Source organism: Lathyrus oleraceus, chromosome 1, assembly GCF_024323335.1.
Source record: "Lathyrus oleraceus cultivar Zhongwan6 chromosome 1, CAAS_Psat_ZW6_1.0, whole genome shotgun sequence".
Classification (NCBI taxonomy): domain Eukaryota; kingdom Viridiplantae; phylum Streptophyta; class Magnoliopsida; order Fabales; family Fabaceae; genus Lathyrus; species Lathyrus oleraceus.
In genome coordinates this window covers 113306530-113329858 of record NC_066579.1, presented here as the reverse complement: position 1 = coordinate 113329858, position 23329 = coordinate 113306530, and the positions used below count along the sequence as shown (strand labels likewise).

Here is a 23329-nt window from a genome sequence, read left to right as displayed (position 1 = left end):
ATAAGAAAACAAAGAAATAACAAAGCAAAACAACAATAAAAGCTAAGAATGCATGCGAAATCGGAGTCAGAAATACGGTGAATTTTAGTGTGATCAAATTCTCCCACACTTAAACCTTTGCTTGTCCTCAAGCAAACATTAAAGCTTAAGAAAATATGGTGTCAACACTTGTCTTTGGGCTAAAGGGATTCTAAGTTCAAGTCAGGATGCAGTGACAGATACTAACTAAGTGAACCAAGGGTACCATAGTAACACAAACACAAACTTCAATCCTATATTAACCACTCCATATCATCCCACAATACCTAGGCCTATCTTCTCATCTTTTTGTGTCCTTTTCATTCAGGCGCAATCACATTAAGCCCGTTATCTGTACATGCTTCATAGTAGAGTGACCGGTTAGTGATTCTGATCCATAACATAAGGTTTCTGGCACATAAGCATGTGTAAACCTGTTTTATTTCGCCTAAATGTAGCTGCGGGGGATCGGATCGTAATCCGCCCTACCAAGTTCAGTGCCAGATACCTCTGAACCAACTAACAATAGGTGACTTGCAAATTTTTTTTTTTTTTTTTTTTTTTTTTTTTTTTTTTTTAGTATTAGCACTGGATCATTCACTTATGTTCATCGGCCCCCTACGTAGAGCATGCTTAAGCCGGAGCTGACTGCTAAGATAAACTACTTAGGACAATTTTTAAAATGATAGTAAAGGCCAAGATGGTGGGGTTTAGGAGTGATTCCTATATTCAAGAGGTCTATGGTGCTAAAATGGTTCTGATGTTTCAAAAAGTTGACCTAGGTCACTACATCCTAATCTAAACCTGTCCCAAAGCCCAAAAAAACATGTGAAACAACATCATTTTCTTTTTTTTTAAAAATTTTCTGGTAAGGCTAAGGAAATGGGAAAAAATGAAGATGAACTAAAAAGACACTATACTGGTGACTCGTCAGACTCATGCATTATCTAAGAAAATTAAATTACTGAAAGGAAATAACTGAAAGGAAATAATTAACTAGAAAGGGAAATGACAGAAAGCAATAAAATCCCCTCCCACACTTAGATCGAACATTGTCCCCAATGTTTCGAAATAAGATAAGGGGGGTAACCTGAAAAAAGACTACTGAGGAGGGGCACTGGTGCCTTCGCCGTCCTGATGTGATGGTCTGGAACGACGGGATCTACTACGATGCTGGTCCCTCCGGTCGAGTCGTGCTGATAAAGCAGCCTGAGCACTCCGAACCTCTCGAAGGTTACCTAAGATGGAACCCTGAGTGGCCTCGACAAGCTGGTAGTGTTGGCTGTTGAACTCTCTCTGACGGTTCTGCTCTAATGAGATATCGTTCAAGGTACGGCAAACGTTGCTATAGGCACGATCCGAAACCAATCGCGATTGTTGCATGAAGCTCATATTGTCCGTCAGCTGCTGTGAAATAGTAGAGAGAAGGCCATCACGCCTTTCTTCTCTAGCTGTCATATCACGCCACATCTCCTCGGTGACATGGAATCCAGGAGCAGTACCTGCAACAGGGTTAGAGGAAGATGGTGCGGTGTGTGACTGTGAAGGACGATGGGGGGACATGTGAGGGATGGGAGACTGCTCTCTCCGATCATACTCATCATCAGTGTCATGTGCCTCCCCATTGGGAATATTAGGAGGAAGTGGACCCAAAACACGTGGAGCATTAAGATCATAGGTCCAGTTCCTTTCATCACGTACATCAGTACGTCTACTGCATGGTAAAGCAACAGATGGGATAGCTACCCCATGAACCATCAACTCATAACCACCTTCTCTCCTTGCTCGGCACAATTTCATGTCTTTCAGAAATTTTAAATTAATTGTGCGAGGAGGTAGTGGTTCAAGTGTAGCTATCTCATTGTTCAGGCCAAGAGCCCGAGCAATATACGTAACAAGCCCTCCAAAAACAATCGGTCCTGTTTTGTTAGTAAATAAAGTCATATGAGCAAGCATAAACGGGACCGGATTGATGTGGGTTCTAGTGAGGCATCCTTGCAAAAATAGGAGTTCACGAGCATTTACCTTGTTTGGACTTTCCCGGCCAAAAATAGTACATGCCAAAAGAAGTCTAAAAACTCTTATGGCCGGGTTGTGAATGGTCGACGCAAGTATCCCTTCGAAAGAATTAATTGAAGAACTTGAAAGCCTTTGCCAGAAGGTAAATACCTCGGCCGACCACTCCGCATCCAAAGGTGCCTCACAAATTGCACCTTCCCTATGAGGGATTCCTAACAAACCTGCTAGATTGTCGGTACTGAATTCATACTCAATTCCGAACAGTCTAAAAATAACAGTACCGACAGTGCTAGCAGTGTTAGGACTGACAGTGTATATTAAAGAACTCAAAAACTCAGTTGTCAGTCGCTCATAGGTAGGTTCCTGATTAATGAAAATATTATGCAAGCCTAGAAATTCTAATAAATTAAAAACACTATGATAAATACCCAAAGCATACAGACAGTTATCGTCGACGTACCTAGTCGAGAGAATTTCTCGACTTTGAAGCCTCTGAATAATTTTCCGTTGCCTTTCGCCCGGTCTTCCATCACGAAGAAGAAATCCGTTGAACTCCATTGTTGAATGCTCCTTAGGTAGTGAAAATGGTAGAAAAAGTGGTTTATGAGGGAATGATAAAGTTTTGATTTTTTTGGTTTTTTGATGGATGAAAATGGAAATGGATGTTGGATATGTTTTATGGATGGTGGGTATTTTGGAAATGAGGGAGCTTTAATGGGGTTCAAGGAGGATTTGGAAGGTTGGAAAAATGGGTTTTTGGTGAAGAAAGGGATGAAAATGGTGGAAATGGGGATTCAGCCCCGTACTTGTTGTTGGTACGGTGTGGCGCCCGCCACAGGGCCTATGGCGCCCGCCACAAGGCCAATTCCTGGGCCTTGTGGTTTTGGATCCTCCTTTTGGGCCTTCTTGCACCTTTGTCTTCCGGGGGTCTGAATAGCGTTTTCTTCTTCTTTTCAAGGCTTGAGGCTTGCATATTTTTTGTAAAGACAAAAATGAAAATATTTTTGTCTTATATTTTTTTTCTTTGCACGACAAAAAATAAAATAATTAAAGAAACAAAAGAAAAAGAAAAAGTTAACATTAGTGCATAATATGTATATATATAAGAAATTTAGAGTGCATGAAAATATAAAAGCTGCAGTAAAGTAAAATATGTCTGGAAATGCGATAAATAAAATACTAGGGTAATGCTGTCAGGGTAGAATGAGTCATGTGGTAGGCGTCTTTTCCTGGCTTGATCCACGAAACTCAGCTATCTCCCTCCGAAGCTCTTCAATCTCCTGATGTAGAGCATCGGTCTCTGAGGCATGAGTGAGATCAGAAACCTGCATCTGTAACTCTAAGTCTGCCACTTCCTGCTTGAGCAGGGCAGTCTCCTTACGGAGCTCATAAATCTGTGTTTGTAGGTCAAGTGGCTGCAGAGACAAATTGTTAGACATAACAGTGATCTGGGGAGTAAGAGGTGTAGGAGTGTACTCAGCGGCGGGAGGCGATTTCGGCTCTTCGACAGTCTCTCCATAACCCTCTAGAGCATAACTCCAATTTTCAGGATCATGGACACTGGTCATCAGCTGATCTGGTAATGTGAAATAGTGTATCGCTTCGCCGTCGATCAGCAGTCTAAACATGTTGGGCTCAAAAAAAAAAAAAACCCTCCTCATCAGTCCTCTATCAAGACAAAAATCAATATCCAGGGTGGTGTAGAAGCAGAAGGTCCTGAGGTGCAATAACTTGCGAGACAGACCCAATGCAGTAGCAATCTGTGTAACAATCCCACCGACATGGATGATGCCTACGGATGATCTGGCAACACTAGCCAAGCCCTTTAACAGAAAGTTGCCACAAGCAACAGGGCGAGACTCAATGCAGGGTTGTGGATTACCTGAGAAAACTGGGTAGAAGGATCTTGGCTCCCTCCGCCGGATATTTTAGTCCAAAACTTTTCCACTTCTCTGCTCATAAAATACCCCATCGGTGTATCTGGAATAGCATCAGGAGTAGTCTGGAAACCTAGCAAATCACCAAACTCCTTGTGAGAGAATGAGTAGTCAATCCCGAACAACCTGAAAACAGCGAGTCCATCGGGTCCAGTCCAGGGGTCATAATGAAACGAGCTGAGGAACTCAAGAGTCAAGTTCCTATAAGTGTTGTTCCTGTAGTCAAACTGTTCCCACTGGAGTTGATGGCATAAAAATCTGACGCTTGGCTCTATCCCAAGGCATCCATGCAGTCATGGTCAGGGTACCTGGTAGGAGCCATAGGGCGTCTCATGTGAACATAGTAACGCTCTCTCTGTGCATCATCTCTAAAGGCCACGTGCATGTCATCAGGGTTCTGCATTCTGTACAAGGTTAGCAAACAAGTCCTGAAAGCACATAAAACATTCAATCGTTAGTCCTGACATAATAATAATAATATAAACAAAATAAAGTAAAAGTAAAAAATAAAAAGTACAAAAAATAAGAAAAACCATGGGTTGCCTCCCATGCAGCGCTTGTTTAACGTCATTAGCTCGACGACCGATATTTAAACATCATTGGAAGGATATGGTGGATCACTCAGAGTATGGCAGGTGTATGTTGTCGGGATGTCACCTCCTTCGTAGGGCTTCAACCTCTGTCCATTGACGATGAACGGTTTACATGTCTGGTTCTTGATTTCAATAGCACCGGATCTCAGGATCTTAGATACTTCGAAAGGGCCAGTCCATCTCGAACGGAGTTTACCTGGAAAAAGTCGTAACCTAGAATCGAACAGGAGAACAGGATCGCCTATTTTGAAGTCTCTTCTTATGATTCTTTTGTCATGCCAAGCTTTTGTTCTTTCTTTGTATATGATGGCATTTTCGTAGGCAGATTGTCTGAGCTCTTCTAATTTGTGGATGTCAAGGATACGTTTCTCACCAGCTGTCAAGTAATCCAAATTCAAAGTTTTGATGGCCCAATAGGCCTTATGTTCCAATTCAAAAGGTAAGTGACATGATTTTCCATAGACCAGTTGATAAGGGGTTGTTCCTATAGGAGTTTTGAAAGCGGTTCTATAGGCCCATAATGCTTCTTGAAGTTTCTGTGACCAATCCTTTCTAGATATAGAGACAGTCTTCTCGAGGATTTGTTTTATCTCCCTATTAGATACTTCCACTTGTCCATTGGTCTGTGGGTGGTATGGTGTTGCTACTCTATGCTTAACTCCATACTTGCTTAAAAGTTTATCAAATATTCTCGATATGAAGTGCGATCCTCCATCGCTTATGACTAAACGGGGTGTTCCAAACCTGGGAAATATATAATTTTTGAATAATTTGATGACTACTCTGGTGTCGTTTGTGGGTGCGGCGATAGCTTCAATCCATTTAGACACGTAGTCAACAGCTACTAAGATGTACTGATTTCCAAAAGATGGTGGGAACGGTCCCATAAAGTCTATACCCCATACGTCGAAGAGTTCTACTTCTTGGATATTTCTTAACGGCATTTCATTACGTCTTGAAATATTTCCTGTGCGTTGGCATCTATCACACTTGACAATGAAAGCATGGACATCACGCCACATAGTAGGCCAGAATAGGCCAGCTTGAAGAATCTTGGCGTAGGTCTTAGATGTGCTTGCATGTCCACCATAGGGTGCAGAGTGACAATGCTCAATTATATTATTTACCTCTTCTTCTGGAACACAACGGCGGAAAATGCCATCTTTACCTCTCTTGAAAAGAAATGGTTCGTCCCAATAGAAGTTTCTCACATCACTATAGAACTTCTTCTTCCGGTGGTAGTTTAGATCAGGGGGTATGATGTCAGCGGCTAGATAATTAACAAAGTCTGCATACCAAGGTACATCACTTATGGCTAAGGATTTTTGAAAATACTCATGAGGGTCTGGGTTATCTTCTTCAATGGTTTCTAGTTGGGCTATCAGTCTATCATAGGCAAAATCGTCATTTATGGGAACTGGATCAGGTTTCAGGTATTCTAGCCTAGATAGGTGATCAGCTACCACATTATCAGTGCCTTTCTTATCACGGATATCCAAATCAAACTCTTGCAGTAATAGAATCCATCGAAGTAACCTAGGCTTGGCATCCTTTTTGCTTAGTAAGTAACGAATGGCAGCATGGTCGGTATAAACTATAATCTTGGCTCCTACTAGATAAGATCTAAATTTGTCTATTGCAAAAACTACAGCTAGGAGCTCTTTTTCGGTTGTTGCGTAATTGAGCTGTGCAGCGTCTAGGGTTCTACTGGCATAATAAATCACATGTAACTTCTTATCTTTTCTCTGACCTAGAACGGCTCCAACAGCGTAATCACTGGCGTCACACATTATCTCAAACGGTTCTGACCAATCAGGGGGTTTCATTATAGGTGCTGAAGTCAGAGCTTCCTTCAGAAGATTAAATGCTTCAGTACATTTTTCATCGAAGATAAATTCAGCATCTTTCATTAAAAGACCAGTTAAGGGCTTTGTTATTTTGGAGAAATCTTTGATGAAACGTCGGTAAAATCCGGCATGTCCAAGAAAACTTCTTATCTCCCTGATAGTCTTCGGCGGTTTTAGATTCTCTATGACTTCTATTTTTGCTTTATCTACCTCTATACCTTTTTCGGAAACTATATGTCCTAAAACAATCCCTTCGGTGACCATGAAATGACATTTTTCCCAATTTAGCACAAGGTTTACCTCCACACATCTCTCCAGGATTTTCTCAAGGTTGACAAGACAATTTTTGAAATCTGATCCACAAACTGAGAAATCGTCCATAAATACTTCCATAATTCCATCTAAATAATCAGCAAAGATAGACATCATGCAGCGTTGGAAAGTTGCAGGAGCATTACAAAGTCCAAAAGGCATTCTTCTATAGGCAAAAGTTCCAACTGGGCATGTAAAGGTAGTTTTTTCTTGATCTTCGGGGTGAATAGGTATTTGGAAGAATCCTGAATATCCATCTAAATAACAAAAGTAAGAGTGTCTGGCTAGGCGCTCCAACATTTGATCTATGAATGGTAATGGGAAATGGTCCTTCCTAGTTGCTTTATTTAATTTTCTATAATCTATGCACATACGCCAACCTCCATCGGTTCTTTTTGCTACAGGTTCGCCCTTCTCGTTTTGTACGACTGTGATGCCTCCCTTTTTGGGTACTACATGCACGGGACTCACCCATTTACTGTCCGAGATCTGATATATTATACCTGCCTCTAGTAACTTAAGAACTTCAGTCTTAACTACCGCACTCATTATAGGATTTATTCTACGTTGGTGTTCTCTGGAAGGTTTTGAATCTTCTTCAAGCAAAATCCGATGCATGCATACGGATGGGCTTATTCCTTTTAGATCAGAGATCTTATATCCTAAGGCTGAGGGGTACCTACGTAAAACTTCTAATAATTGATCGGTTTCTTTTTGGTTTAAGGTAGCACTGACTATAACTGGACGATTCATATCTTCATCCAGAAATTCATATCTCAGGTTTTTAGGCAGTTCCTTAAGTTTTACGGTCGGTTTCATAGGGCAAGGCATAGGATCTGGGGTAAGAGATAAACATTCGTGAAGGTTATCATCAATGTAGGGTGTTTTATAATTGTCATCTTCCAAAATAAGGGTTGATGGCAATTTTATAGATTTATTTTCTTCTTCTTGTTCTAATTCCCTAATGCATTCTTCGATGATATCTAAGGCATAACAAGAATCTCCTATCACAGGTGCCATAAGAAATTTTGACAATATAAATTCTATCTTCTCTTCACCTACCTCAAAAGTTAGTTTTCCTTTTTTAACATCTATTACGGCTCCAGCAGTCGATAAGAACGGTCTACCTAGGAGGATTGGTATGTCGTCATCTTCTTTAATGTCCATGACAACAAAATCAGTAGGTATAAACAACTGACCCACCCTAACAGGGACGTCTTCAAGTATGCCTATAGGGTATTTAACGGATCTATCGGCTAATTGAAGCGACATCTTAGTAGGTTGTAATTCTCCTAAGTTTAATCTCTCACAAACTGCTAAAGGCATTAAGCTCACACTAGCTCCTAAGTCTAGAAAAGCTTTTTCGATGACATGATTCCCTAAAATACAAGGAATGGAAAAATTTCCGGGATCTTTATCTTTCTTTGCTAACCTATCTTCGGAAATAGAATTACATTCCACGGGTTTCGGATCTTCAAGTCTACGTTTATTCGTAAGTATGTCTTTGAGAAACTTAGCATAAGAAGGTATTTGGGTGATGGCTTCTGTAAAGGGGATTTCTACGTGAAGTTTTTCTATAACCTTAACGAATTTTTGATATTGATTATCGATTTGGGTTTTCTTTAATCTTTGAGGGTATGGTATTGGTGGTTTGTATGGCGGTGGTGGTACATAGGTTTTATTTTTAGGTTCTTCTCCTTTTTCTTGACTTTCCGGGGTTTCAGGCTTCTCTGGTTCCTTTTCCTCACTCCTCTTAGAAGTTTCAGGCTCACTTAATCTAGGGTTTAAAGGCTCCTTATAAGTGGTTCCACTTCGTAGAGTAATGGCATTAGCTTGCCCTTTCGGGTTTTGTTGAGGTTGTCCAGGGAACTGTCCTCCAGGGGTAGTCTGTGGGGCTTGGTTTAACGCTACCTGAGAGATCTGGGTTTCAAGCATCTTATTATGAGTAATGATTTGATCAACCTTGGTTCCTAACTGGGTAATTAGTTCGTTAACATGGACGCTTTGGTTCATGAACTCTTTGTTTTTCTGTTTTTGAGCAACGATGAAATCTTTTACAATTTCTTCAAAGCTCGGGTTTGGCGGTACAGGTTGCATAGGTTGATTTGTTCTAGGGGCTTGGTAACCTTGTTGTCTCGGAGGTGCGGTATTTTGAATAGGGTTATTATTTTTGTAGGAGAAGTTTGGGTGATTCCTCCATCCAGGGTTATATGTGTTAGAAAATGGGTTCCCTTGGGTATAGTTCACTTGCTCAGTGTTGGTTTCATTTAACAGATTGCATTCGGCGGATTGGTGTCCTTGCGTTCCACATATCTCACAATTCGGCGAAACTGCGGCTACAGTATTCGGAGTTGTACACATATGTTCGACTCTAAGGGCCAACGCGTCCATTTTAGCCTGCATCATGTCTATAGAGCTTAGCTCATGTATTCCTCCTTGGGCTTCCTTCTTTTCCACTGTCGCTCGTTCTACTCCCCATGATTGATGGTTTTGGGCCATATCCTCGATAAGGGCACTAGCTTCAGGGTAAGGTTTATTCATCAGTGCGCCACCAGCGGCAGCGTCGATGGTCATCTTAGTGTTATAATGAAGTCCATTATAGAAGGTTTGGATGATTAGCCAATTCTCTAAGCCATGGTGTGGGCATGCTCTTAATAGTTCTTTATATCTCTCCCAGGCTTCGAACAACGACTCTCCTTGGAGTTGGGTAAATCTAGTTATAAGGTTTCGAAGAAGAGCGGTCTTACTTGGGGGAAAATATCTAGCAAGAAAAACTTTCCTAAGGTCATCCCAAGTTGTTATTGAATTGGGTGGAAGGGAATCTAACCATGATAGAGCTTTATCTCTGAGGGAAAAGGGAAATAATCTTAAGCGTATCGCCTCAGGAGAAGCTCCATTGGTTTTAAAGGTGTCTGCTAACTGAAGAAAGTTTTTTAAATGTTGGTTTGGGTTATCAGTAGCGAGACCTGAGAATTGTCTCTGTTGCACTAATTGCAGCAGGGATGGTTTAAGTTCAAAATTATTGGCTGGGATAACGGGGTTTACTATACTGGAACTAGGTTCCTCGTTTGATGGTTGGGCGAAGTCCTTAAGAGGTCTTCGGTTTTGTTCTTCGGCCATAGCTATCCTATTCCTATGGAAAAATAAACGTGCGCGAGCGTAACGTTCAGGTTCAGCTAGAGGGTCTACTAAACTTCCGGCACTGCGAGTCTTTCGCATTGACCGGTGGGTAACAACCTTAGTCTAAACGGTATAACTACAGGGTAATGAAATTTGACGAAATTGGTCCCCGGCAACGGCGCCAAAAACTTGATGCGTGTTTTTCGCAAGTGTACGAATCACGTCAAAGTAATATAAAAGATTATCGAATCCACAGAGACCAAGTGTCAATCTATCAAACCTGTTGTTATGGTGTGTATCTAAGGCAACTATTTTTAAGGGTTTTAATAAGGGTGCAATGGTAAATAAAATTATAATTTTAAATAATAAATAAAGACAGGCTCGAATGTAATTCACGCAATCAATGATAATCCAGTACTTGTTAGTGGAACTACTTATGGGCAATGTTTCTCCTTTGAAAAGAACTAATTTAACAGGAACTGTCGCTTTCGCGTATTCAGAACCGAGTTGTACTCTCTAATCAACCCCTCCTATTGTCACGGATAAAAAGGTGCGTACTGCGTTAGAGTAGTAAACCTATTTTTAAGAAATATAGTATCTTAACTAAGTTGAAAAGTATTTTAACCTGGACTTCTTAGCAAAAAGAGGTTCTTACGAACCAGAGTTTAAACTTCCTAACGCGTCCGAAAATCGTTTTAAAATCTCTTTTCTTTTTAATCTAAAATCTCCTAATAAACTAGACAAAGCGCTTTTGGCTGTTTTTGAAATAGTTAAAAACAATTACTTGAATTGAAAGATAAAATAGCCCTTAGGTGTTTCCACGAACAATTATACTGATTACTGGTTTAATTACGATCCTTACATTCTAACCTTTATAGAATTAGTTAGACATGATAAAGTAAATATTCTTTTTATAGTTTTTCATAAAAGTAATTTAAAGCGAGTGCGGATAATAAACAAAGTAAAGTGCGAGTGCAGGAAATAAACAACGTAAATGTGCGAGTGCAGGAAATAAACAACGTAAATGTGCGAGTGCAGGAAATAAACAACGTAAATGTGCGAGTGCAGGAAATAAACAACGTAAATGTGCGAGTGCAGGAAATAAATAAAAGTAAAATACGAACTTGAATTAAAATGGCGGCAGGATTAACTTCCTCCAGAGTGCTCCAAAAACTCGAACCACAGACAGATTACAGACTCGATCACTCGATTGCAGAGGCACCCCGATGTGGAATGGCAACTGCTTTATAACTGATATATGCCTAGAGAATTCTAATTCTGGATGAAGAAAAACGAAAATCTAAGGTCCTATTTATAGTAAAAACTGAAAGCATGAAATGACAGGGACGCCCCTCCACTAAAAAGTGGAGGTTACTGATTTTGGCCTTGTGGCGCCCGCCACAGGCCTATGGCGCCCGCCATGGTCCCTACAGGGGATGATGGAGTGGGGATCGTGGGTCTTGACGGTTGAGGAGTGGTCTTGAGACGTGGCCACGTCATGGCTAACCCCATGGCGCCCGCCACGGTGGGTGCCGTAAGTGCAAAACGCTGAATTTCTAGGTTTTCGCCCGTTTTCACTCCTTTTTCGCTCCTTTTCCCGATTCAAGCTCCGATTATTATAAAAACCTGAAAACATAAGAAAACAAAGAAATAACAAAGCAAAACAACAATAAAAGCTAAGAATGCATGCGAAATCGGAGTCAGAAATACGGTGAATTTTAGTGTGATCACTCCTTCCAAAATCAGGTGAAAGAATATGAGCAAAAAAATTAGTTTGTATGATACTTTTACTGCAGAGATGTAGGTAATGCTACATGCGATAGAGTTAATTTAGCGTGATAGAATTACAAATCTTGTGCTCGAGAGTGACTTTAATGTCCTCATAAATATGGTTAACCAAGATACCGAGGACAATCACAATTTTCCAACCTTAATTCATAGAATCAGAGTGATGACTCAAAAGAATTGACATGTCAAGTTCAACTATACTTAACAGAAAAGAAATTGTCGTGCATATTGAATAACCAATTATAGTTTTACTTTGAACAACACATCTAATGATAAATTTTGAGCCTCATTTCCTAGTTATATTAGAATATCTAGTTAGTTTTTCTCTTTTTTCTTCTTTGACCCGCTTTTGTATTAAAAAAAAACTTAAAAAATTGTTTAGAAACAACTCGTGACACACCATATTCATAATTATCCAAGAACAAAGTGTCATTGAAAATGGCCTACGGAAATATATCGAAGACACATTTTCGAAATTAAATAAACCCAACTTATAGGGCGTCACTTAGAATGACCTACAATGAGTGTGCATTTGATGCGTATGGAGATGCATCTTCAAAAATTGAGAGCTATTTTAAATTGTTTGCTTAATATCTAAAAAATATATAGGGTGCATTAAAAAATCCTCTTATTTCAAACCATTTTCTACTCTTTTCTTGTTCCTAAAATATTTTCACAATTCAACATGCATTAATAATTTTTTTATAAAAATATTCTTATTTAAAATATTACTCCCTTCATCCCACAATGAATGATCCATTTGGAATAAAAGAGTGTCACAAAATGAATCACCCATTTTAATTTTCAATACACTTTTTTCAATTTTACCCTCTAATTAATATCACTTTCATCATTCTCAATATTTAACAAAAACACTTTAGTAAAAATATCATTTTCTCTTTTATTTATTCTCTTTTCTTAATTTGTGTAAAATTTGTGTAAAATGGATCATCTTGGGACGAAGAGGATAATAGCAAATGTAAATTACTATTTGTCATACCCCAAAATTTGCCCATTAATATTTCAAGACGTTTTTCAGGGCACTCCGACTCATTTTTATGACACTGATCTTAAAGGAACGAAGGCCCAGCTCACGGATGACCCAAACTGGCCTGTTCGCTACACGCTCGCCTAGTGATAACATGAAATTATATCATATTTTAGGACTTGATTCAATTAAATTTTATCATTATTTATTTCAGTTCACTTTATGTTGTTAGATATTACGCGGTATTTTCTTCCTATTTGTCTCAGGTGGCTTATTTGGAAGCACAAGTGAAAATGGAGGAAAAGAGGTGCAAAAAGGAGAGAAAGCGAACCAAATAGCAAAGCCCAGCCCGACACAAATGTTGTGCTTGTGACGAACGTCACAGAGGGTATGACGAGCGTCACGCAAAACAACCTTGTGACGGACGTCACACATGGTGTGACGAGCGTCACACCCCTCCCCTACTTTTTGGGCGCAAGTAACGCCTCAGAGACTTGAAGAGACGTTGGGCCCTATATCCACGCCATGAAATTAGCCACGTTGAAGACCTCTTGGCAGCAAGTAGTTACTTAATGGTACCAATATAAATAGCCACAAGAAAACCTAAAAGAGGGAGAGGTTTTTTCCACATTTTTGTTCCTTTGCCGTTTTCGCTTTTGCATATTTTCTTTTCCAGCAGCTTAGGCATTGTTTTTCCTACGAGTTCTACACTATTTCCCTTGCAATTTCCTATTTCCTTTTTAGCATTTAATTAATTCTTTTCGCACATTAGTTCCTACAACGGAAACTATTGTGTACCTTTTTACTGGATCTAACCTTACGTTAGGATCTAGTTTATTTCCTTCGTTTTAATTTGTTGTTTAGTTGAAGAATCCAAGAACAAATCCTACCGGCTTGTGGTGGAGTGTTCAGGACTACTGTTTAACTTATTCCGAGTAACCCTAAAGGAAACCCCGAAGGAAAAGTCGGCGGCACCGCTCAATTCGATCCGATCGGCCAATTCAAGGTTGCAATTCAATTACAAACAGGTTTGCGTTACTATCGCCGCTTTATGTTCCGAATTCACGTGTGATACCATAATTGAATTCATAAATATATTTGAGGTTTTGCATGTGGACTTAAGTATGCCTGGATACCTTGAATTGTTGTAATGGATGCCGCTGTTTTTCGCTCTGTTTTGATCTTTGCCCATCTGATCTGTTTTATTATAACCATGCTTTGTTTACCTGTACTATTACTGCTTTGGTGCAACTCTTGATTGCACCCCATTTGGTATTCTGACCTGTTTGCGGAATTTTGTAAGGGCTCACATACTCCCGAAGAAGGTGGCTTGCTAGGTATTCCACTTTATTTGAGGGATACCCTTATGGAGATGGATTCCGAACTAATTAATTTTAATGGGGAGATTCATCCTAATTGCCTAATTAATTTTAATATGGAAATTCATCTTAAATACTTAATTGTAAAACATGGCCTTTGAATATGTGACCTTGGACCTCTCTTTTGCCCTACGGTATTACGGTATAACGGTCATGTCCCGCGAATGTAGGGATACACTTAGCAATGGCCCTTCGATTAAATCATCATAAAATAAATCATAGTCCCTCGGATGTTGCCTTCGAATATATGATTTCGTCCCTCGATGACCCTTCGGTGTAGCCTACGGTTAAATGATGATCGTCCCTTCGAATGCTAAGGTATCCTTACAACTGTTGCCTTCAATGACCTATCGATGACCCTACGATGACCCTTTTACATCCAAAAGGCTAAAATTACTTACTTCTCAATAGTAAGGACAGTTTTACCCTCATAAGGATAGGAAACGTTCATAACGACCTTAGGAAGGTATAACTCTCAATTACTGGATCATAACCTAAAATATTTTCAACACCTCACACCTTTCAAAACCTCTTTTGGAAAATCACCACTTGGTATACAATCATTACCGAGTTATATTTTTTTCAAACAACTTTCAAAACTAAACGAGATAACCACTTTGTATACATTCATACGAGAATCATTACAAAGTTAAACTCTCTTTTCAAAACATTTTCTAAGCCGTTCACAAGCACTTTTTCAGACAAAAAAAATAACATAAGTGATCCAGTAATTAAGAGCCCATGGATAACCATGGATACAAAGGGTGCTAACACCTTCCCTTTGTATAATGTACCTCCCGAACCCAAAATCTATTGAGGTCTTTCCTGTTCTTTTCCACCTTTCCTTATTGGATAAAAGAAAAGTCGGTGGCGACTCTTGCTATCCGCGACATTGCGATAAAAAGCAAAATACCCCAAGTCAGTTCACCGTATGACAGAACTGGCGACTCTGCTGGGGACGATTACAAGAGAGGTTACCTTAAAAAAACAAGATCACTTATTTAAAATTGTCTGATTTACTTTTAAGGGATTGCTTGGGTATTCTTGAGTGAAAGATCCTACACCCGGATCTAGTGTACCTTAGGTAAGTAGCAATAGATCATCGCGACTATCCGGCGTATACTGGAATGGTTAAAATGATGGCTACGGTTAATGTGACACTTTGGATGTCCTGATGTTCCTCATGTTTACTTGAGGAAAAATTTGGCATCTGCGTGGTGTCATTAAAGCATTAACCAGACTTTTAGAACCCTAATTGACTCATCCTGGTCATTAGAAAGTAGTGAGATAACTGACTTCGGTTCCGACTGGGGTTGGTTGAGACTCGATACTACACTCCTTGAGATTGGACTTTAGGGAAGCTTCGGTCAACCACTTGGTGTTGCACTGAAGTGGACTTGAGGGAAGGTCAATGATTGGAGATCCTTTTAGAACCCGGTTACTATTCTAGGACAGGTTGAACCAACTAAACTTCAGTGGGGAGGGTACTTACCTATGGAACTCATGCAAGCCTTAAAACCTAGGAATGATGGTTGTGTGACTTGCTTGTGCTTGTTATTTATTTAACCTCATAACATCATAACATCATAACATCATGACATCATAACATTGTACTAACCATTTCAAGGACTTAGGGATGTAACTTTGCTCTGTTTTGTAAGGCTATGGCTCCCAGGAAGACCATTCGGATTAATCTTGTAGCAATCTCTCCTCAACTCAAGAACTTAGTGTCAGAACTTTCCGATCATGCCCAGTTCATCAAGAAACACGGTTCTCTCCTCAATTTGGTTACCACTGGTTTCAAAGAAGATATGATGAGAGTTTTATTCCAGTTCTTCGACCCTAAACATCATTGCTTCACATTCCCAGATTATCAGTTGGTACCTACACTGGAAGAATTCTCCAGACTGCTTGGGATACCTATCCTTGATCAAATACCTTTCAGTGGTTTAGAAAAGGTTCCGAAGGCTGAAGAAGTTGCCGCAGCTTTACACATGACGAAGTCCGACATTGAAGCTAATTGGGTAACAAGGAGTGGAGTTAAGGGTTTACTTGCCAAATTCCTGACAAATAAGGCCCGAGAATTCTTAAAAGTTATGAATGTCCGTGCTTTCGAAGACATCCTGGCATTACTAATCTATGGCTTGGTGTTATTCCCTAATCCAGACCAATTCATAGACATGAATGCTATTAAGATATTTCTCACTCATAACCCTGTACCTACCTTGCTGGGAGACATTTTGCATTCCCTCCACACTCGTACCATGAAGAAGCAAGGGACTCTCATGTGCTGCATACCTTTGTTGTCTAGGTGGTTTATTTCGCACCTTCCTCACTCGGTCTTTAAGAATGATCAAAATGTGAAGTGGTCTCAAAGGATAATGTCGCTCTCCCATTCAGACATCCGTTGGTGTCCTCATCTCAAAGAAGATGTTCTCCTAATCGACCGTTGTGGAGAATTCTCTAATGTACCGCTCTTGGGGATAAGAGGAGGCATTACTTACAACCCAGCTTTAGCCCTCCGTCAATTTGGTTATGCTCGAAGAGATGGTCCGCATGGGGTAATTATTCAAGGCATTATGTTTGACTATGACAACGATCCCCATGGTCTCCGTCAAAGGTTTGTACGAGCTTGGGGCATGGTGAAAAGAAGCACTTTAAGACAGAAAAACTCTATTCCTATGGAACCTTATCTCAGATGGGTACGCGCCAGAGCTAGTGAACTTGTCATGCCATATCTTGCAGTCAGACCATTGATTGTTGAACCAGGAGTTGAAGGAGGTACTCCTCAGATCATTCCTTATCCAGATATGCCTACCGATCTTGAAGAATTGAAGAGATCCTGGACTCAGTTGAGAGAGGAAAGGGATACTTTTGAAGCCCAGTTCAGTGCTGAAAGGAAGAAGGTGTTAGAACTTACCAGCCAGTTGAATGAGGAACGAAGACTCAATGCATATCTTCGCCCCAAAAGAAGCCGTCCCTGGGAGACTTGAGCTTTCATTGTATTTTATTATTATTCCTTTTGTAATGAGCATTGATCAAAGAAATTAGCAATAAACATTTCTCTCTTGTTGGTGATTTACGCAAAGTTAAATTCCAAAAGTCCTTGAAAACATTTCATGCATTGCATAACATAACATAACACTGCATAACAGGTATTCTACAAGTTCAATGTTCTCACGGTCTTCATTACAAACAGAAAAATGGATCTCGAACAAACTGTCAAAGATCTCCAGACTCAGAATGCTCAATTCCAGGAGATGATGCTAAGCTTATCCAAGGGGCAGGAGGAACTGAAGGCTCTTTTGCTCGAAAAGAAGAAAGACAAGAAAGTTGTGAGTTTCATTAACCCGGGAAGAAGGCGTAAAGGACAGGCCGCAACAGTCAAGTTTGGAATCCCGAATGGTCCAGAAGAGGGGGCGGAGAATGACTCAGAGGAAGAGAATGCTGATTTCTCCAACCCTAAGGATGACGATGAAGATTATGAAAATGAACAGTACTCTCCAAGAGATAATAAGTACAAGTTGCTGGAAGAACGTATGCTAGCTATGGAGGGTCAGAAGGCGCCCGGTCTGGATTTCGAAAGTTTGGGTCTGGTCTCCGATGTGACCATTCCTCGCAAATTCAAAATCCCCACTTTCACTAAGTACGATGGTGCGTCTTGTCCTCAGATGCATCTGAGAGCTTATGTGAGAAAGATTCAGCCGCATACCACTGACAGGAAGCTATGGATCCATTTCTTCCAAGAGAGCCTATCTGGCACACAGTTGGAATGGTATTATCAGCTCGAGAGCTCTGACATCCGCACCTGGACTGATTTAGCAACAGCTTTCTATAAACAGTACCAGTATAACTCTGAACTAGCACCTATCCGGCTACAGTTGCAGAATATGACTATGGGATCTAAAGAAAGCTTTAAAGAATATGCTCAAAAGTGGAGAGATTTGGCTGGCAGAGTCAAACCCCCTATGACTGACAGAGAATTGGTAGACATGTTCATGGGTACACTGACTGGCCCATTCTACAGCCATCTATTGGGAAGTTCCTCATCGGGTTTCACTGAACTTATACTAACAGGTGAACGTGTTGAAAGCGGCATTCGAAGTGGAAAGATACAGGCGGCTACCTCTGCAAGCACCAAAAGGTCCTATCAGGGGAGGAACGAATCAAATGCTGTGTACGGTCAAAAGGGTCGTAACAAGAAAAACCGTGACCACGACATTGGAGCAGTTACGATTGCAGCACCGCCATCTCAAAACTTCCAGCCCAAACAAGACAGGCCAAGAAGGCAGTTTACCAGGATCAATATGACCTTGGCACAGGCACTGCAGGGGATGCTAAAAGCAAATTTGATTACACTCAGAGATCCTCCTGCGAATCCCAACACCACTTCTTCTCGTTATAATCCCAATGCCAGGTGTGCTTATCACTCCGATAGCCCCGGGCATGATACAAACGATTGCTGGTCACTGAAGAATAAGATTCAGGATATGATCGAAGCTGGAGAAATTGAGTTTGAGCCTCCGGAGACTCCTAATGTCATCACTGCTCCTATGCCTAATCATGACAAGACGGTTAATGCCGTGGATGACGATTCTCACATTTCTAATGTGGCTGACTTAACATCTCCTCTCCAGATCATAAAGAGGAATTTGTTGCAAGCTGGTTTATTTCCAGGTTGTGCTGAAGATTGCAATCTCTGCATACTCCAACCAGATGATTGTTGGGAGTTAAAGAGTGGTATTCAACGGCTGATGGATGATCGTACAGTTCTCTTCGAAAGGATGCCTAAGGCGGAAAATCCCATTGAAGAAATATCTGTGATTGTTAGATCCAAAGTTCCAGTGAAGATTACCGCTACTAAAGCGCCTGTGAAGATTATTGCCAAGCCCAGGGTAGCTCCCCTAATCATTACTACACCTGGCCCGATCCCGTATTCCTCAAGCAAAGCTATTCCGTGGAATTATGGCGGTGATGTTTTCGTCCATGGCGTAAAGCAAATTGACAATTCTACTAATACTAGTGGCATTGTCGGGACTAGTAAAATTACTCGAAGCGGAAGGATCTTCTCTCCAGAAATCTCACCTCCTGTCCTTGAAACTCGAGGAAAGGAACCAGTCAATCCTTCTCAGTCAGAGACACCGGTCGAAGTTACTCCCAAGGATGTTGCCAAACAAGAAATGGAAGAAGTGCTGAAAATCATCCGCAAGAGTGATTTCGATGTGGTAGAACAGTTGGGGCATACCCCGTCTAAGATCTCGATGTTATCCTTGCTGTTATCTTCTGAACCTCATGTCAGTGCATTGATAAAATTCTTGAAGACCGCTCATGTACCTCAGGAGGCATCTGTCGATCAGTTCGAACATTATGTTGCTCATTTGGCTGTTGACAATGGCCTGGGCTTTTCCGACGCTGATCTGACACCAGCAGGAAAGAATCACAATAAAGCCATGCATATCTCCATTGAGTGTAGGGGAATCACTTTGTCTCATGTGTTGATCGATAATGGCTCTTCCTTGAATGTGCTGCCAACAGCTGTGCTGGATAAGCTGGACTGTAAAAGCATCGAACTGAAACCTAGTGACATTGTGGTACGTGCTTACGATGGTGCGAAGAGTGTTGTCCATGGCGAAGTAGTCCTTCCTATCAGGATAGGACCTCAAGTCTTCAACACTACCTTCCATGTAATGAACATTCGTCCTGCCTATTCCTGCTTACTGGGACGCCCTTGGATTCATGGGGCAGGCGCGGTAGCCTCGTCTCTCCATCAAAAGTTGAGGTATCCCACAAAGGGCAAAATTGTCACCGTGTGTGGAGAAGAAGAGTACATTGTCAGTAGTGTGCATACCTTCAGATACGTCGAGATGGATGGTGAATTCATTGAGACTCCTTGTCAGTCATTTGAAGTAGTTCCTCCGACCAATCCTGTCCTTAAGCCAACTTCCTGTGTACCCAAGGTTATTCGTGCTCCTCCTGCTATGATTTTTCTGAAGGACGCTCAAGCCGTGGTTGAAGATGGTGGTCGTACTGGCTGGGGTCAATTGATCGACGTACCGTACAAGTCTGACAAATTTGGCCTGGGGTTCAGCTCTGACAAGAGTCAAATTAATGCTGTAGAAGATGCTGACAGCGATTGCGAACTGGATAGCTGGATTTTCCCAACAATTGGTGACGGACTCAATAATTGGAAGGCTGAAGACACTATCCCGATTTCCTTTAGTCAGGAGTAATTGTTATTGTCTATTTTGGTGTTGCAAATTTTTGTTTTTTTACAATTGAACTTCTCCAAGCGTTGTGTCCATGCCCGGGGCACAATAGCTAATTTGTTAAGGGTTTTGTCATCTTCATAAGCATATTCATATTCAATAAATCAATGGACTTTTTGCATTCAAATATTGCGCTCTTTATCTTTTCTGTCATCTTCCAAACGAGCTATGTTTTCTTACACACACTCACGTAACGAATTGCAGATCCATACCCACTCTGGATCCTGTTGACAATAGTTCTACTACTGTTCATTATGACTTTGAAAATCCGATCTACCAAGCCGAGGATGGAAGTGAGGAAGATTGTGAAGTACCTGGAGAACTTGCCAGACTGTTACTGCAGGAAGAAAGGACTATACAGCCACACGAGGAGTCAGTTGAGACTGTAAATCTGGGTACTGAAGTAAACAAGAAAGAAGTCAAAATAGGAGCAGGCTTGGAAAACAGTGTCAAGAGAAGGTTGATTCAGATGTTGCATGACTATGTAGAGATTTTTGCTTGGTCTTATGAAGACATGCCAGGACTGGATACCGATATAGTAGTGCATCGACTGCCAACGAGGGAAGATTGTCGTCCTGTTAAGCAAAAGGTTCGTCGCATGCGTCCTGAAATGTCTGAGAAAATCAAAGCCGAGGTTATGAAACAATTTGATGCAGGTTTTCTGGCTGTTACTTCTTATCCTCAATGGGTTGCTAATGTGGTACCAGTGCCAAAGAAGGATGGTAAGGTGCGAATGTGTGTAGATTACCGAGACCTGAATAAAGCGAGTCCCAAGGATGACTTTCCACTCCCGCACATTGATGTTCTGGTAGATAACACCGCTCAACACAAGGTGTTCTCATTCATGGATGGATTCTCAGGTTACAACCAGATTAAGATGGCGCCTGAGGACATGGAGAAAACTACGTTTGTGACGCAATGGGGCACGTTCTGTTATAAAGTAATGCCATTTGGTTTAAAGAATGCAGGGGCAACGTACCAGCGTGCTATGGTGGTTTTGTTCCATGATATGATCCATCATGAAATAGAAGTATATGTGGATGACATGATAGCCAGATCTCATACTGAGGAGGAACATCTCGATCATTTATACAAACTGTTCGAGAGGTTGAAGAAATACAAGTTGAGATTGAACCCGAACAAATGCACCTTTGGAGTAAGATCTGGTAAACTCTTGGGATTTATTGTCAGTGGCAGAGGAATCGAGGTTGACCCAGCCAAGGTGAGAGCTATTCAAGAAATGCCAGTTCCCAGTACAGATAAAGAAGTCAGAGGTTTCTTGGGACGCTTGAATTACATTGCCCGATTTATCTCCCATTTGACCGCCACCTGGAAACCCCTCTTCAAGCTACTGAGGAAAAATCAAGAGATGATATGGAATGAGGAATGTCAAGAAGCTTTTGACAAAATCAAGAAGTATCTTCAAGAACCTCCAATTCTGATGCCACCAGTTGAAGGAAGACCTCTAATCATGTATTTAACCGTGTTAGAAAATTCAATGGGGTGCGTGTTGGGACAACATGACGAGTCTGGTCGAAAAGAGCATGCCATGTACTACCTTAGCAAAAAGTTTACCGACTGTGAAACAAGATACTCACTGCTCGAGAAAACTTATTGTGCTTTGGCCTGGGCTGCTCGCCGACTGAGACAGTATATGTTGAATCACACCACTTTATTGATTTCTAAGATGGATCCTATCAAATACATATTTGAGAAACCCGCTCTCTCCAGAAGAATAGCAAGATGGCAGATGATCTTAACAGAGTATGACATCCAGTATACTACCCAGAAAGCAATCAAAGGAAGCGTGTTAGCCGATCATTTGGCTCATCAAGCAGTGGATGATTACCAATCTATGAATTTTGAGTTCCCAGATGAGGATGTCATGCTTGTTACTGATTATGAAGAACCTGGACCGGATGAAGGACCCGAACTAGGATCCCGATGGACTATGGTTTTCGATGGGTCTTCTAATGCATTGGGCAATGGTGTTGGTGTGGTAATCATTTCTCCCGAGGGTTACCATACGCCTTTCACTGCTAGACTATGTTTTCATTGTACCAATAATATGGCTGAGTATGAAGCATGTATTTTGGGACTCAAGGCTGCTATAGACCGGCGGGTCAAGTTTTTGAGTGTGTACGGAGACTCAACATTAGTAATCAGTCAGATCAAAGGAGAATGGGACACTAAGCATCCGAATCTCATCCCTTACCGAGAACGGGTGATGACATTAATCCCATACTTTGAAGAGATAACATTCGAACATATCCCACGAGAAGAGAATCAGTTGGCAGATGCATTAGCTACCATGTCATCTATGTTCAGAGTCAGATGGGACAATGAAGCTCCCAGGATCACCATTGAGCAACTAGATGAACCGGCATACTGTTATGAACTTAACACTGAGGGAGTACGGGAAAAACCTTGGTTCCACGAAGTAAAAAGATATTTAGAAGCTCAGGAATACCCTGAAGGGGCATCCATCAATGACAAAAAATTCCTGAGGAAGTTCTCCGCTAAGTTCTTTCTGAGTAATGGAGTATTATACAAACGTAACCACGATTCGACTTTGCTTCGCTGTGTGGATAAAAAGGAAGCAGAAAAGATTATGGAAGACATACATGATGGGATTTTTGGGACTCATTCTAGTGGACATACGATGGCCAAGAAGATTCTGAGATCAGGGTATTATTGGTCTACCATGGAAGCTGATTGCCATCATCACTCCAGAACCTGTCACAAGTGCCAGATATATGCGGATAAAGTACATGTGCCTCCTGCTTCATTGAACGTGTTGACAGCACCTTGGCCCTTTGCAATGTGGGGCATTGATATGATTGGAGAGATAAAACCTACTGCTTCTAATGGGAATCGCTTCATCCTTGTCGCTATTGATTACTTTACAAAGTGGGTAGAGGCCGCCTCATTTGCTTCTGTCACCAAGAATGTGGTGGCACGATTCATCAGGAATAATCTCATTTGTCGGTATGGCATCCCTGAAAGAATTATCACTGACAATGGTACTAATTTGAACAATAAGATGATTACTGAACTCTGCA

The 23329-nt window shown here is 41.0% G+C and overlaps 1 non-coding gene across 1 annotated transcript; it reads left to right on the top strand.

The window, feature by feature from the left end:
* Positions 1-9355: 9355 nt before the first annotated feature.
* On the top strand, positions 9356-9462 carry LOC127116733 (small nucleolar RNA R71). The gene has a single exon (XR_007801529.1). It is a non-coding gene; the product is annotated as a small nucleolar RNA R71 (small nucleolar RNA).
* The last annotated feature ends 13867 nt before the right edge of the window (positions 9463-23329 follow it).